This window comes from Brachycentrus maculatus, unplaced genomic scaffold, assembly GCF_059751285.1.
Source record: "Brachycentrus maculatus isolate JH-2025_06_01 unplaced genomic scaffold, ASM5975128v1 h1tg000019l, whole genome shotgun sequence".
In the NCBI taxonomy this organism is placed as follows: domain Eukaryota; kingdom Metazoa; phylum Arthropoda; class Insecta; order Trichoptera; family Brachycentridae; genus Brachycentrus; species Brachycentrus maculatus.
The window spans coordinates 260,001-273,249 of record NW_028280773.1 but is presented as its reverse complement, the minus strand read 5'-3'; positions in this window follow the sequence as shown (position 1 = coordinate 273,249).

Sequence of the window (13,249 nt, the reverse complement as noted above, 5' to 3'; positions counted from 1 at the left end):
AGTAATCAGATATATAATAATAATAATGAATTCTAGCTAGTAAAATTGTTACGTTTTGGTCCAATTTAATGATTTTTTATTAGTTTAACACAGGATTGGTCACGCAACTTTGATTAAGATTTCGAAATTATCCAATGAGCTGAACAGATTTGAATTTAAAGGATTTTTTGTGCAATATTGGAAATGTAGCCTTCTGGTGGATACCTCCACAATTTACGTCAGTCAAATCTGCGCTCGGCTTCCTTCACCACGAATCGCAGAATAGAAAAAACTTAAACGTCACTCAAATCCTAATCCGGAGATTGTGCACTAGCAGTTGCAGATCCTGTCATCTGGAGTCGTCAGCCCTTCAACTTAATGAATTCCTCGTAAAACTTGTAAACCCTTAATTTCAGAATACATATCTCATTCAGACAACATTGATCAAAAATAAGGATATAAATGCATATATATTTATAAATATATATATATATATATATATATATATATATATACATATATATATATATATATATATATATATATATATATATATATATATATATATATATATATATGTGTATATATATATATATATATATATATATATATATATGTGTATATTTATATAAATATATATATATATATATATATATATATATATATATATATATATATATATATATATATATATATATATATATATATATATATATATATATATATAAATATATATATATATATATATATATATATATATATATATATATATATATATATAAATATAAATATATATATATATATATATATATATAATATAAATATATAAACATACGTTTTATTGTTTTAAAATTGTTAACATTACAAGTATGAAATAAATAAATAAATATTATTGAATCTTTCAAATATTTTTTTAACATTTCAACCTAGATGAAGGAGAATATGGATAGTTGGGCATTTACTCACTGACAACTACACAACTCAATGTCCTAAATAAATATATAAATGATTCAATTTCGCTATATTGTACGAGAATCACTAGAATTTTCACAACAGACATTTTTTTACTGAGCAGAAATTCTTATATTTGTTTGTGAGGTCCGAATCCTGGATTATAATCGCACACATGAGAATCGCCAGAAAATATCGTTTTCATTTAATTATTTTTCAGCTTATAATTTGACCAGATAATTTATTTACAACATTTTGAATATGTCCAATTACTTGTTTACAAATCTGGATTATCTCCAATTACTGAAGTTATTGATTTATTTGTAAAAAAATAATATGATAAATTATTCTCGTAATTGGAGATAATCCAGATTTGTGAACAAGTATTTGGATTTTCTAACGTTGAAGAGATTAATTAATTTTAATCACTATAGTTAAAACATAATCCATAATACATGAGCAAATTTATTTAAAAAAAAAAAATTACTCCTTAGGTACGAATATCCGAAAATGGCACTTTACAAGTTATACAAAATTATAACTATTATTCATTTTTATTATTATTTTTGTTTTTTTAAATGTCTTTTTTGAAATCTCAAAATGAAGATGAAGAAGAATAGGAAAACTGGTCATTTACGGGGCTTACAACCGTCATAGGCTTGTTTAAGTGATCACTTTACACACGTGTTACATTTACTAAATCTACCCATTATTGACAACCACACTACTCAAATTCTTGGAACTTCTTAATATAAATTGATCAAACTCGAAACATTGTGTTTGAATTCACTAGAATTTCACTAGAGTCATCTATGGTGAGATGAGATAAGCTTTTTATAATGCAGAAAGTCTTTTATTTGTATGCAGACTTCCACACTCTTCTTCGTCTTCGTTGAGATGTCAATAAAATAATATAAACAAAAAATCTTAATTAGAGATAATCCAGATTCGTGAACAAGTATTTGGACACACTCAAAATGTTGTAAATTATAACTGCTTTTTTTCCATTCGGGTATAAATTGTATACCAGCTACCTTTCTCAGTAGATTTTCAGAACACTCCCCATACCGATTTTTTGACACGCACGCACTTTCAAAATTTCGAGAGATGGTCGCTGACCTATTGAGAAAAAGAGTGCCTTTGATCCATACAACTTTTGTTCGCAAGAACATTTTCTAAAGCCTACTATTTAAGTTAAATATTTTTGCAATGAAAAAAAAAGGAAAAACAAATCATAAAGTTTTTTTAAAGCAAAATACATTTTTTTAATTTTTTATTTGGCAGTCACCCAGTTAAAAGAAGTTTCTGCCAATTTCAAGTATCATTTTTATTCACAAACAAATAATAATAACAATCAATACAAAATTTCATAGTTAATGCGTTTAGCTTTATCATTTTATAAATTATGACCGCAATTCTAGAATTAGGTTCAGAAAGAAGGGTGGATACTTGGGTGGGGAGTTGGATTCCTACCCGTGTTAAGCTTTTTAGAATGTTCCTTGCTCTGTTGTGAGCGGACAGTGAAAGATGGTATGATTTGCATCCGCTATATCTTGTCCACATTCGCAATATGGTTATGTAACACACTTTATCTTATAAAGATACACAGGCAGTGAGCAGTGTCCCACTATATACAATAAATTGATTTTCAAATTGAATTCTACATCTGTGCCAGAATTTTTAACTTTAGTAGAACATTTACAACATATGTACAAAAAATTCCAATATTGGGACCCACCACTTAGCTGTCTTAGAGAAAAGAGAGTATAAATAGTTTATTGAAAAATAAAATTTATTACTCCCATTTTTTTTATATACGAGTATGTACACAAATTTGTCTTTGACGACTTATTGGTACTTTTTCCAACCGGTTTCGACTTGTTGAAACTAATAGAGAATAAATAAAGAAATATACCAATAAATAAGTAGTTAAAAACAAAGTTATAGTTTTAATTTATAACGATTAAAACATTGTTTTTAATATTCTATTAAAAAAGACTTACTATATTTTTGACATCTCAACGTAGATGAAGAAAAATATGGAAGTCTGAATACTTACGGGGCTTACGACCGTCAAACGCTGGTTTAAGTAATCACATTACACACGTGTAACATTTACCAATTGACAATCACGCTACTCAAATTCTTGCAAGTTCTATATATATGCATCTATATGATCCAAATTTGAAACATTGTCCGAGAATCACTAGATTTTTTCCAAGTGACATCTATTGGTGAGATGAAGTAGTGTTTTTATTAAGCAGAAACTCTTATATTTGTATGTGAGGTCCGAATCCTAAATTATGATAACAAACATGGGAATCGCCAGAAAATATCCATTTCATTTTATTATTTTACCTTTTAATTTGACCAGATAGTTTATTAACAACATTTTGAGTGTGTCCAAATACCTTTTCACAAATCTGGATTATCTCCAATCATAAGAGTTATATATCTTTTTTTTACATCTCAACATAGTGTAAAAAAAATAATATGATAAATAACTCCTATAATTGGAGATAATCCATATTTGTGAACAAGTATTTGGACACACAAAATGTTGTTAAAATAGACTTACATTAAACAACGATGTATGTAATTTTCATCATTAACGAAATTAAATTTTTTTTTGTGAAAATGTGAAATTTTCCACGAGTGGCTGAGAGTGGAGGCATCGCGAAAAGGCACAAAGAGTAGCCGCTATCGGAACGATTTTCACGTTTCCCGTCGCTTCGTAGGAATCCAATATTCACTATTCAGTCTCCCCTGGACTTTCGCCGCGTTCGGTGGTCGTTACGGGAGCCGTTAAGATTTCCATTATTGCGGAAACAACGTTTCGATTGTCTTTTGAAAGTTTCTCGCAAAGTAGCTGTCACATTATCGAGCATTCAAGGTAAAATGTTACTTTTTTAGCCGTTTTTAAGAGATTTTTCACATATTTTTGACATTGAAAATCCCTCATAATGTATCTATTGAAAACTTTTAAAAGTATTCAATCGTTATTATGGTCGCTAAAATTTCATTATCAATTATAAGTCGCTATTTTTTTAAAGCTAAATATGCTTTTTGAAGAGTCTTTTCCTTTTTTAGTACTGAATTTATTTGTAATAATTAAGGATTTTACAATATTTTCTGTATGATGCTTGCAAAAACTTCATTATTTAAGTCAAAAACTTTTATAGGTAGTGATTTCATGTGTGATAATAATAAAATGCTTCTTATGAATATATGCACAATTACTTTAATTATATTTTTTATAAATTATAACAAGGTTATGTTTAACTATCCATCCCGGTATATTAAAAGTGTACTGTATCTTTAAATGTATCTTTTGCAACGACAATAAGCAATGAATAACTTATGGCATTTTAAGTCAACTATATTACTGACGTTGGACATAATGAAAGGGATAACTTCAAATATCATATGGCAAGATCACTATAAGTTTTATTGAAACCATATTTAACAAAGAGTAATATTTTTGTATATTAAAAGCATTGATAACTTTGTGGTATGGTAATAAAACACTAAAAGTGGTATCACACAAAATGATAAGGAGAGTAAAAGTAACAATATTTGCAAAGAAGGATTTTGCAACATTAAAAATGAATATATATAATATATAATAAACGTATACATATCGGTACCTACATGGGCTATGATCCAAACAACGTGTCATGGAAATTGTCTTTCTTTTCTTTTCTTTAAATACGAAATATTTAACACTATAGAAATCAAATATAAAAACTAAAATAATCTAACGCGTATGGTTTTATACTCATATTTATGTTAGATATGTATAAACTTTCTCAAAAACCTTTTTTTCACTATCAAATAATACTCTTTCATATTTTTTTTCATTTAAAAAATATTTGATTTATCAACAATTTTTGATTGTGCCAAGCAATATTCTCAAATGAATTCATAACATATTTTCTGATTACGATAAAATATTATTGCTATTGTTAATTATAAATTTTGTTGTTTTTTTGCTTATTTCTCTATCTCCTCTTATATGCATTTCTTGTTTTTATTATAATGTATTTTATTTGTTATAGCCAAAATCAATCGTAAGCGAAAAGAGGCTTAGTAAAAATTATATAAATAAATAAATGATTTAAAAAAAACATAAATAAACACGTTTCCGACATGTTGCTGGCGCAGGGCTTACGCCATAACATGTTTACAACATTTTTTCATGTAACTCACTCCTTTCACCACCGTCAAATATAAAAAAAATATTTTTCAGGAGATCGTTCTTAAAGTTTAAAAATATAATAAAATGTATTAAAAATTAATACCAAGGCACTTATTGAATTTTTTACTGTGCAACAGGTCTTTTTAGGTAAGACCCGAACGTTTTTTCTCCATTTGAAAAATATTTAGTACAAATAAAAAAAAATAAACAACACATTTTCTTCAAAATGTAAAAACAACATTTTCTACCCTGTAGCGGGTAAATATTAAGTTAAAAATGTGCCGCTTTCGCTAGGATGTAGTACATTTTTTGGGCATTCCAAAAACATGTATAACTGAAAATTGACGATTTTTGATATATGACGTTGTTTAAAGGAGTGAGCGATATGAATACCGTATATTGAGTCAAATGCAATAACAAACTTGATTGGAAACAAAGATTGGAAACTATTATTATTAAAACTTTAGATTGGAAACTCTTGCAGTGCTGACAAAAATTAAAATGAACCAAACTTTTCAAATATCAAAATTATACAGAAGGCATTGAGAAATTGTCTGCGTTCTACGAATTTTGTGTCTAAACAATATGAGTTTAGATTATATCAACTCGTATTTTATGTAGGAAAGAATAGTGAAAAAGACAATTTTGAAGAGACATATTGTATGCCTATAGGTACCAATATGTATACGTATATTATATTTTATGAAAGAAGATATTGTAAAATCCATACCCATTAATTAATTTATTCATAAAAGAAAGTATTTAATAATTTTCATAAATAAAATCAGTACTTGAAAAATGGAAAGAAAAAAAAATATTTGTATAAATTTACGCTTAAAGAAGACAAAGCGGCACGCCGATCTTTCTTTACAGACAATATTCGCCTCTTCCACATACGTGTATCTCCTCATACATACCCGCTAATTATTCTGACTCTTGACTTTACCACTTTCAAGTATTTGAATTACTTGATCATGCCAAGTTTTCCTCAGTCTTTCTATGCTCCTATTACCAATAAGAGCCTAATTCTTTCTCCGCTCATTCCATTCACATACTCAAACCAACACACCTTTTTAATTATGTCGATAATGCTTACTTATCTCAGCATTGCATTCTTTCCTTATATCACAATTTTCGAACATCACAAAACGTTTTGTGGCACTGATGTATGGAAGCGACACACGAAGTTTTCTCGATAATAATTTATTTGGGAACACAGACATGTAAATTTATTTTAAACCTGTCCTTAAAACCTTTTACCTTTTTTGTCAAACATTTTTGGTGTAATAAGTAAGTTTGGGACGATCGAAAAAGGTTCGTTTCACGTAATTCGATATTTATAAATAAATGCTGAATGATGTTATGTCTATTAAAATTCTAAATTTTATTTTCAAGTTTTTTAAAGTATTGTATTTAAAAATAAGTATGGGCAACAGCCAATGTTATATTTCAATACGGAATCGTTTATTACGTCGCCCAATTAATTTAACACGCAGAAAAGGTAAAAAAAGGTATTATCGGTTTTTTAAGATGGTTTTAAAATATCACATCACAAATACAATTGACAAAAAATAAAATGAACGATTTTATAATATTGAAAGTATTAATTTGCTCCAGCTTCCAAGATCTGAGAGTGAAATAAATTTGATAGGATACAAACAATATACTTGAATGATGAACGCAAGATATTTTGAATGATAAGACGGAATTTTACCATAGGTAGTAAAAGGAGAAAAGCAACCACAGCTTCTTCTTCAAACTCTCATCCGCACCCGATGGTGCATAGGACACTGAATCATATGAACGCAGAGCTATCTTGATCGTTAACAAATGAAGGAAAGGGTATCAGTCCACCGCTTTAGGTACCAGTCAATGGTAATATTGAATAAATATTAGAGAGAAAAATCACTTCAATTTATTTTACCCCCCCCTTGGAAATTGAGCCCAGGACCTCCAGTACGGTAGCCGAGCGTGCTGACTACGGAGGCGGATAGCAACCATGTCTAAGATACTCTAAGTTGCGTATCCCTATTTGTACAAGCTTATGTAAGTTTGTACAAATAGGGATCTGCTCGGCTGATAGGTAGGCGTTAATCCCCAGATTGCAAATAATTTTATTTATTTATTTATTTCAAGTAACAAATAACCAGTAAGAATATTTTTTGACATCTCAAAAAAGCTTCTTTCCATCTCACCAATAGATGTCTAATGAAGTTCTAGTGATTCAATTATAATGTTCCAAAATTGGATCATATATATATAGAACTTCCACAAATTTGAGAAGTGTGGCAGTCAATAATGGGAAGAATTGGTGAATGTTACACGTGTGTAAAGTGATCACTTAAACTAGCCTATGACGGTCGTCAGCCCCGTAAATGCCCAGACATCCATATTCTTCTTCATCTTTGATGAGATGTCAAAAAAATAATACGAAAATAACTCCTGTAATTGGAGATAATCCAGATTTTGTGAACAAGTATTTGGACACACTCAAAATGTTGGTAAATAATATTTTTTTCTATATTTATTTCAAATTATAATGTAAGAAGATTGTTTCTGTAATCATAAACGACACGGTTGAAAGACGCGATCTATTACATATCCCATATTGATACGTGGCTATAAAAGCCTGTTTGACCAAGTAGATTTCTGTACATTTAATAATATGTACGCACATGTAGAATCTCAATACTTGTAAAATCCCCTTAACTACATCCATAATAAATGTATATTGGCAGACTTATTCCTATGAATCAATATATTCTAACCAACCGAAAACATACGTCAAAATGTTAACGATGTACAGTCTTTTTCTTCTTCTTCTTCATCTTGTGGCCTGTTTTTAAGGGTGATTAGCCTCCTGCGATGTCGGTTCCCAGCTATCGACCCATCTCTTTGGTGGTCTGCCCGGGAGTCGTCTACCATGAGTTTGGCTGTACAGTGCGATGTAGGGGAGTCTGGATAGTTCCATTCTCCTCACATGAGCATTCCATTGTCTCTTATAGTCTTCATTTCTGACACTCTAAGCGCGTTTTTTTGTGGCAACGGTGTCCGCTCTACTTTCGATTCCATACGTCATAATGGGTAGAACACAAGTTTTGTAAATCTTCAATTTGCTGCCGATCTTCATCTCAGGATTTTAGTATTTTTACATATGGAAATTAGTATCATTAATTGATTCGGCAGTCACTTTGTGGTAAAACCTATACATACGGTGTTTGAAAACGATACGGAATGCATCGAAACACGTGTCACAGTAGATTTAAAGAAATAGTGTTATTTACAAAAAAAACATTTAATTAAAAATGTATCGAAATTAGAATACAGATTACGCTGTACATTAGTATAAAAGAAATTTTTAAAAATATAATTCATAATTAATCAAAGTATAAAAAAGACAAAAGGTAGTTATAACTTACATGCGCCGCTGACAGTGATAGGGACTCTGAAATCATTAGTAATTATTATTTTATCTTTGATCGCGAAAAACTTTGCATGATTGTTTAAATAATGAAACAAGATTTTTCAAAGGTTTATTTATGGATGGATCCGAATGGAAACTTAGAGGGAGCTTTCAGAGTATAGAAACAAACATTTAAAACATAATTTGTTTATGAAACAATAAATTGATTAAAACAAGACAAAGGAATAATGATCGGGTAATGAGTTGAGAGGGAGTGATAGAGGAAACCAATAGAGTTTAATGTGCAGCGCAAACTGAAGTCAACGGTTCTGTTAATTCGAAGACTACATATAACGAAGGACAATGTGTAAATTTATGTAAATATTTTATACTGTCCACCTCCGTAGTGTAATGGTCAGCGCGTTCGGCTACCGTGTTGTAGATCCCGGGTTCCATTTCCAGGAGGGTCAAAAATAATACGAGTGATTTTCACTCTCATAATTATTTAAAACCACCCTTGGCTGGTAAAAGAACCGCAGGGCTGTTTACCTTGCCTTCATGCAATTAACGATCAAAATCACACTGCGTCACTACGATGCAGTGCCCTATGCATCATTGGGTGTGGATAAGGGTCAAAAATATTATTCATTACATTGTAGAGCTTTCTTTTATTCATAACTTTCATGTATGGATATCAATCACAATAAATCAAAATTTTGATCAGTCAAGTGATGATATAAACTTCGATGAGCTTTTAGTTCGCGGAGCTTAATGAATGATGTTATTCTTTATTGTGACACGATGAATACATTGTTGGTATGCATTTTTTCAAGTAACGTTTGTTAATTCTTTCAAAATGTGCCATATGAATTCTGAAGTTATATACCAATATCATCAAATCAGTAGCATCTACATTGTGTACCTCTAGATACTTCTTCAATTTCATTTCCCCGACAGTAGTCGATAGATATTATATTTTCGTTCTCTCATGATACGACCGAGATATTGCAGTTACCATATTTTGATGTAACAACGCAGTTCTCGTCTAAGTGCTTAATGCGGAGGGCTGGTACATTTGCGATTATCGTCCACCCATGAGGTTTTGATCAATACATAGACCACTCGGAAAATTACCAAATTTGGATACAACCTTTATGGAAAAACAGGAGGTTTTATTATAATACAAACATCTCAGAAAATAACCAAATTTTTATTACAGCTTTATTCTCTGAATGTGTTTTTATTGCAAAATTATATACCTTTGCAAAAACTAGACCCATTTCTAGGTTGATCAACATTTATGTAATATTTTAAGGAAAAAGCTCTGGTTTTCAGAGTTAATGATTTCAATTCAGCTTTTTAACATGGAGACATTTCTATTGCATTGATTATTATATCAGACATTATTATAGTAGACATTTCGTTTCTTAACTACGTTTGTACTCGAAAAAAAGTTTCCATAAATCAGTTACAATCAATACTCTTGGTCATAATTTCGTAAGACCTAACCCGCATGAATGATGAAGATGTTAGAGCCACACGGAAAGTAAATAAAATAAAATAAATAAATTTACAATCATATACAGCTTTGTAAAAATTATGTTTGAGGGTATATAATTGAAACATCAATCAATAATCAGCTCTAATTAAAATTTCAAAGAATATTTTCGCATAAATATTTATCTCTATTAACATAAAAATTATCTATAAAGATCACAGTTTACGTTTCTGAAAACGTGATATCGATCTCGACTGTCTACATATTTGAATTCGTATGTAAATAAGGAAGAGTCACTACCATGTAATATTATACACGTGTCTGTAATCTCAATGATAGAAATATATCGTAGGGTAAGGATTCGAGATGATATTATTACTAAATATATTTCTCTTGTATGTATTCCTACCTCAGATGAATCTTAAACGTCCCCCATTTAATTAAATGTTGGTACTCCTTTATTTAAAAGGCGTTCAATGCTGTACCTGTCTCCATGCTTAGTGGTCAGAGCTTGCAGCCTATTTTCTTTTTGAAGTCCTATTTTCGATACAAATAAAACAATATGCATTTAAAAATAGCTCAAAGAAAACACCTCGCAGCAACACGTGAATCACAAATAACACAACATGAAAACATACATAGAACCACAAAGTCTGAAACACAGAAATACATAAAATATACCACGTTTGGTTAAAGGAACTTTGAATATTGCGTAATGAAGGTGTTCGTTATCCTTTAATTAATCATAAACTTAATAAGTAATGAAACTTTGTATGAAAAATATTTTAATAATTAGATATATGTATGTAGATGTGGATAGATTAATTATGATTGTAATATTATTGTTCTATTCGGTCATGTCATTCACGATTGCAAGACTAACGATAGACAAATTACTTTATTGTGAAACAAGCTATGCCGATGCTGTCTTAGGTAACTATTGGGAACATACAGGCCAATGCTCCGGATAATTTCTGAATTATCGATCACACCGCGCATCAATCGATAAAAATGCGTATTCAAACACACGCTCCTTCTATTCTCTAAATTATTTAACCCAAGCATACCCTGGAAAAACGCAGTCGGGTAGAGCCAAGGATAATACCTGGACTAACCACGAAACGTGGTCTAGTCTAGGACTTAGACTCTTTAGAAATGGCCACGTTTCATCCATAAGTCGAAAGACAATTAAAAAATATATTGTATATATCATATAAAGCAAAATTTATTCATTACGGCCATCCGCATTTGACCGGATTGTGACAAATATTATTTTACCACTACTTACTTTTAACATAACTTTTTTTTAAAACTTTTAATATTTATTAAAAGTACAAAACGTAGTGAAAGTTTCCATAGTGTAGCGGTTATACACGCACAAGAGGCGAGGATTGTTTTCAAATACAGTTTGGCGTGTCATTATATATTCTCTCTGCCTACCGCATGTGATGGTTAATTAGTTAGCTACTTGGGTAAGAAAATTGAACAGATTCAGAATAAATACAAATTTCAATAAAGGCATAAACATGTAGGTACATAAATATATGTACGTCGTGACGTTTCGCTGAGGATTCAAAGAGATTGATTGGCAAATTCTACTATTTATAAAACGTGTGCAGCGAGCTAAGCCACAACTTGTAATAACGTATATTCGCCATAATAACTCTTCATTAGTGAAGTTCCCTTCATGCGAATATGCAATTGCATTGGTCCATCCCATAGGGCAGGTAAGGCGAACCTTTTTGACCTGGAGCGCCATTTTTTTTCAATATAATAATATGTCGCGTACCACATGCTATGGAAATAAAAATGCATCTCATGTTTATGATATTCAAACTTCAGGTTTTTAATATAAACAAAGCATAAATACATAAAAGAAATCACTTATTAATGGCAAAATATAAGAAATATTTAAAAAAAAAATAAACTAAGTCAAAAGAATAGAGAACCCTAAAAACTTTATTATTGAGGTTTTTGTTGTTGGATGCTAGATGCCAATTTTTTTTAATATCAGGTTCATAGTTGGTAGCTTTTAATATAATACAAGCAGTAGTACTGTCGTGTGTAAGTCTATAAATTGTTTATTTTTTTGATTAATCACTTTTTTTCTGTTCATTCGCGAGCCATGCAAAATTGTCTAGCGTGCCATAGGTTCGCCATCTCTGCCATAGGGCTTTGTATGCAACTGACATGTGGTCGCAGGACGAACTATAATTAGAGTGCTGGCTCATTCATATTGCTCACCTGTCCACATTGATAACTCTTCAATACGGCCATATATCAAGCAAAGGGAGCAATACTACGTAATGCCTGTTGAAGAGAAGTATTTTGCTGAAATATTACCTTTGAATCAAAACTACTGATGCGACGATTCGACTACCGATAACTGAACGAGAATGCAGAGTAAAATTGCAAAGCCGCGTCAAGTGTTACGTAAGGTGAAATAGGCGCATTTCTTTACGTGAGGTGTAACTGGTCAACTCAGGATGCACGTTTGCAAGCAAAAGTAAAATAGAATCAATAAAAAAATCCGGAACTACAAAAAATGCATTTTTTCTCGTTATCTCGAAAATATCGAATCGCGGACATATCGCTCACTCCTTTCAAGAACGTCATAAATCAAAAATCGACAATTTTAAGTTGTGCATACTTTCGGAATGCCCAGAAAATGTACTATATCCCAGCAAAAGCGGCATATTTTTAACTTAACATTTACCCGCTACAGGGCAGAAAGTGTTGTTTTTGTATTTTGAAGAAAAGGTATTGCTTAACTATTTTTTGAAATATACTAAATATTTTTCAAATGGAGAAAAAACCTTCAGGTTTTACCTAAAAAGATCTGTTGCACAGTAAAAAGTTCAAAAAGTGGCTTGATATTTATTTTTAATACATTGTATTATATTTTAAAACTTTAAAAACGTTCTCCTGAAAAATCAAGTTTTTTGATTTATGACGTTCTTGAAAGGAGTGGGCGATATGTTTCTTGTTTTATTTACCTCCAACCATTAATATCAGTATAACCTATTGAAGCACTAATCAATGACAGTGATTGTTGCCTCTCTCTTGCTATCTCTCATCTTTTTTAAGATTAACTTTTAAGTTATGGGTTGATCTTTGTAAAATTACACTAGAGGAAACGTTATCCCGTCGCGACGCGTCGGTATGATCTATTTTCTTTTCCCACTATGAAAATAATAAATGCTCCATTTTACTTTGCACA